At 37.4% G+C, this 5501-nt stretch overlaps 1 pseudogene; it reads right to left on the minus strand.

The window, feature by feature from the left end:
- Nucleotides 1-4169: 4169 nt before the first annotated feature.
- Nucleotides 4170-4887, minus strand: LOC113255813 (F-box only protein 8-like; annotated as a pseudogene).
- Between the last annotated feature and the right edge of the window lie 614 nt (nt 4888-5501).

The raw sequence follows: 5501 nt of genomic DNA on the forward strand, positions 1-5501 counted from the left end.
GCCTCAGGAATGGGGAATAATAAGCCCAATACTTAAGCACTGCTCTAAAACCACCCAGAAAAATGGAGTGCCTGGGTGGCTAAGTCGTTAAGCATCTGCCTTTGGCCCAGGGTGTGATCCCAGGGTTCTGGGATCAAGCCCCACATCAGGCTGCTCCACTGGGAGCCTGCTTCTTCCTCTCCCACTCCCCCTGCCCGTGTTCCCTCTCTCGCTGGCTGTCTCTCTCTCTGTCAAATAAATAAATAAAATCTTTTAAAAAATAAAATATAAATAAATTAATTAATAAAACCACCCCAAAAAATCATAAAAGCAGGACCAAAATGGATTCACTGTTTCTAGATAACTAACCCTTCTCCTGGAACAAAGATCAAAATACTTACAGAAAATCGAAACTATATGTACCATTTGAATATAAAACATAGAACAAGGCATGATAATAAAAAGGAAAATATTTAATGAATATGGAATATTTAATGATTTTGGTATCTACTTTTCCCTTGAATTTGGTGTTTGTTTTTCCCCTGGATAGATTTTCATACTTACTATCACACACACATACACACATGTATTATTCATTTATTCATTGAACCAACAATTATTGAGTACTAAGTGTCACATCTTATTCTAGATATTGGACATAATGAAGAAAGAACATAGACCAAAACCCTTCTTCTCATGAAGCTAACATTATGGCAAGGCAGGCAGTTAATATAAATATCGAAAATATGTAATATGTTAGATGAGGATAAGAGATAAAAAGGAAGAGTGTGGTCTGTGTTAAGGAAAGTTTCATGGACAACGTGCTTTTTAAGTAAGGGGTTAAAGGAAATGAAAGAGTGAGCCATGCGGATAAGCAGGGAACAACAGTGCAGGCAGGGAAGAAAGCCAGTACATAGTCTTTGTAAAAATATACTGGATGTGTATAAAGTACAGTAAATAAAAATAGGAATAGAGGAAGAAATCAGGAGAAGATAAAGCCAGAAAAATGAGAGTGTGAAGCCATATAGTAGATGTAGGCTGGAGCTATTGGCCAGTGTAGGGACTTTCAACTCTTGGTGAGACGGAAACATTTTGGTAGTCTTTTATGCAAAAGAGAGGTATGACTAGAGTCACACTTTTGACAGGAAAATTCTGGTACGTTAACAATGAACTGCAGGGGGGATAGGGACAAGGATGGAGAGCAAAAAGGTCACTTGGGAGACAACTGCAGTCATCCAGATGAAAGATAATGGCGGCTCCCAGAGAGGATTAGTCTTCAGCAGTTTGAGTTACCACTAACAGAAGTTTTCTAAAAAATCTCTACATAGAGCATGTGTAGAGGCATTGTGGTAAACGGGTCAGGAGCTCAGTTTTGAGTATGGTAAATTAGCTATGTGTTAGACATCCCAAGTGAAGATGTCAAAGGGGTAGTGGTATATGTGAAGCTGGATGGCAGGGGAAAGAAGATTGCAGGTACATAATTGGGAAGCATTAACGTATAAATGGCTTTTAAAGGTCACCGAGGGAATTAGCATAAATAGAAAAGAAAAGAAGTCCACATACTGATCCTCAGTAAACCCAAGCATTATGATTGTGAGACAGGGAGGAAGCAGTTAGGTGCATGAAAGAATTATCTTTTTAGAAAGAAGGAAAAGCCAGAGAGTGGAGTTTTCTCAAAGCCACAAATACATCAAATGATGAAAATGGATCAAACAAAATAAACCTGAGAAATAACGATGGAATTCTCCTGTTGACAGTCATCAGTGACCTTGAGAAGAGCCATTTTGGTTGAGTGGTGGCAATGAAAGCTTGTCGGTAGAGGTTCAGTAGTGAGTGGGAAAAGGAAAATTGAAAAAAGTGAGTATAGGCAAGGAGATAAATCGAGCAGTCCTGGAACGAATGTAAAGAAAGACCATTTTGTTGTTGTTGTTGTTGTTTGTTTTTGGTTTTGTTTTTTATGGAACAAGTCCATATCTATGCACTTACGGAAAATTCCAGTAGAGAGGGAAAGTCGGTGAAAAGAGAAAGGGAAAATTGCTAAGCAAGGACATTGTCTGTGATAGGCGATGAGCTCTAGTTCAAAGGTGGGAGGGTGAAGATGTGTGGTAGAGAAGGGCACTATCTAAGCTCAGATGTAGGTGGATTACTGCAAATAGTTGTGGGGGCTCGTGGAAAGTCTCTTCTGATTGTCCCTATCTTCTCAGGGAACTAAGTGGTAAGGTCAATGGCTGAGAATGAGGTAGTAGGAAGTGGGCTGGAAATTTGAGGGAAAAGAAGGGATGAAATACTTGTAGGGAAGCTTACAAGTATAAATGGAATAATGAAATGTTAATACAATGTCAGGCAACTTGAAAGCACATATTCAGGGTTTATGATTAGAAACTTCAATTGAGAGCAGGCTGTATGTATGTGTGTGTTTTCTAGCCACTGGTGGTGTGCAAGTGTGTATGTGGAATAACAAAAAAATTTTTTTTTCCATAATAGCATGATGAAATCAGAGAGGGTCAAGAAATTTGGATTTCTAAACTGACTAATAGAGAATCAAGGCATGCTACGTGTGAGGAACAGAGAAATTGTTAGTACCAATGGATTGTAAATATTCTAGGTCGAACTGTGTCCCCCGAAACATATGTTCAAGTCCTATAACCCCTAGTACCTGTGAATGTGACTGTATTTGGAAATAGTCTTTGCAGATGTAACCAAGTTAAGAAGAGGCCATGCTAGATTAGAGTGGCCTTAATTTAATGGCTGGTGACCTGGGTTGCTCAGTCGGTTAAGCGTCTGACTTCAGCTCAGGTCATGATCTCAGGTTCCTGGGATCAAGTCCTATGTCGGGCTCCCTGCTCAGCAGGGAGTCTGCTTCTCCCTCTGCCTCTGCTGCTCCCCTTGTTTGTGCTCTCTCTCTCTCATTCTCAAATAAATAAAAAAATTAAAAAATCTTTTTTAAAAAAATGGCAGGTGTGACCTTTTATGAAAAAGGAAATTTGACACAGACACAGAGGTAAGACAGCCTTGTGAAGACGGAGGTTGAGAATGGAGTTATGCTGCCACAGGCTAAAAAACACCAAGAAGCCCAGAAACCACCAAAAGCTAAAAGAGGCAAGGAAAGATTCTTCCCTAAAAGCCTTCAAGGGAGCATGGCCCTGCTGACCCTTGATTATGGACTTCTTGACTCTTGATTATGGTCCCCAGAATTGTGAGAGAATAAATGTCTGTTGTTTTAAACCACTCAGTTTGTGATACTTTGTTATATAGTAGCCCTAGGAAATTAGCACAGTAAATCATAGGAAGATCAAAGATGTGTGCATACCAGAGATATTTAGTCCTGGAGACAGGAAGTGACGGCCGGAGCGCTCAGGATTGAGAGCTTATCCATGGCAGTGATGGTGGAGGGAGTGTGAAGATCATTGAATAAGAGAACTTCAAGAAACTGAGATGCCAGGGAATTGCACGGATTCTCTTTGTGGATCTTAAAATCTTCAAGAATTATGACAGTAGTAATATTAGAGAGAATGATGAGAACGTAGCAGTCAAAATATTATACTAATACTGGGAACTGATTTCAGGGTTGCAGACAACAACAAAAAAGAGGGGAATGGGTAGAATCCTCTGAAGACATTAAGATTTAAAGCTGATATTATTTTGTGAGTTTAAAAGCTCCATTCAACTGGTAGCATGCTATATGTATTCTTCAAATAGAATTTTTATGTAGCCTTATATTTGACGTTTATCCATATAAATACATGTCCACCAATTCTGCTGTGTAATATTCCATTCTATAGCTAGGCCAAATTTGTTCATCAATTCTTCTGTTAATAGATGTTTAAGTTTTTTCTAGTTCTTAATATTAAAAGCATTGTTTCTTTTTGTTTGTTTTTATCCTATTGTACCTATAATTTTGTCCCTATTATTTTTATTTATTTATTTTGAGAGAGAAAGGAAGGGCTTCATTATAATCTTTACAATAAAATGATTATGATTACAAATCTCTTTAGCTAAACATGTACACATGACACGGTATTTTAAAAAAGAGTGTCCGCTCTTAATTTCTGCTCAGGTTAAGATCTCAGGGTCATGAGACTGAGTCCCACATCAGGCTCCTGGCACAGCAGGGAGTCTGGCTGAGATTCTCTTTCTCCCTCTCCGTCTGCCCCACCCCCACTCTCCTTCTTTAAAATAAATGAATAAATTTATGAAAAAAATGAGTAGCGTAGTATATAGACAGCATCAAGACTAAGGCCAAGTTCTTGCATTAAATTGGGGTTACAAGCACAGAACCTATGCAAGAACTTTGTTAGGAGAGTTTCAAGACACTCCCCATGCTCTTCAGGGGCATGGATATGATGAAAAAATTCTCTCAGTGCATTGGGCAAGAATTGATTTCTAAAATTATGCAACATTACAAGGTCATCCAAGACATCTCTCCTTTCATCAAGATAGAGTCTCAGGTTTTTTCTTCCAATTCAGTGTTCTTATACAGAAGATTAACTTTTCTATTTCCTTTGGTGAATCTTCTAAGAGATTCTTGGACATAAAATAGTTTACTCCCTCCTCTGGGTTAGCAGTGAAGGTGAGGTTGCCTTCCTCCAGCTGCATATATAAGTTTCTGAAAGAAAATCCTAGAGGTGGGTTCTCATTATATATGGAACAGTGACCCCAAGTGGATTTACATAACCCTTGCCATCTTTCGCAAGGTCCTGCCAAACACATGAAGATAAGCAGAGGTCAGTTGCATTCAGGGAGGACACGACAGTAAATCTTAGCTTGTGGGGCAGCATTTCCAAATTAATGAATCCTTCCTGTTCTTTAGATTTCCGTGTCTTCCAAAGATGATTTATATCAATGCCTCCTTGGACTTGTTTTATGATGACTGGTGTTAGAAATGTTGCTGGCAGCCATCCTCCGCATTATTTTCAAGTTGTGTCTCCTGTCTTTCTTTGTTGATCTATCCTACTCAAATTTTTTTGTTTTATTAGCCTTTAAAACAACCAGGCTTTTAAAAAATATATATTATTTGGTTTTTCTTTGTTTTCTAGAAATAATAACTTAAAATTGTTTTTTATTTTATCATATTTGTATTCCCACTTCAAGATTTTTGTGGGAGCACTATTATTGATATTATTTCACTATTTCAGTAAACATTTATGTCATTTATTCTGATTTTTCTCAATTTTTAAAGAAATTCACTTGAGATTGTAAATTTCTATGGTTTCTGCCACATTTCACAAGTATTTATTTTAAAAAGTCCTTTCTATTCAGTTATTGATATTTTGTAATTTCCAGTGAGGTATTCTTTGAATTTAATTTTAATTCATAATATGGAGAATACTACCTGAGTTTTCAGTTGTTATGTTTTGTTTTGCTTCTTACTTGCCCCTTTTTTCTTCTGAGCTTTAGGTCTTCTTTGTTGAAATTCATCTTCTATTAATTCTTTCAACAGTGTTAAAGCCTCTCATTTTTTTGTACGAAAATATTTTTATTTTCTAGTCAGTCCTGAATTACAGATATTCAAATAGAAGTAT

This window comes from Ursus arctos, unplaced genomic scaffold (genome assembly GCF_023065955.2).
Source record: "Ursus arctos isolate Adak ecotype North America unplaced genomic scaffold, UrsArc2.0 scaffold_11, whole genome shotgun sequence".
Lineage (NCBI taxonomy): Eukaryota > Metazoa > Chordata > Mammalia > Carnivora > Ursidae > Ursus > Ursus arctos.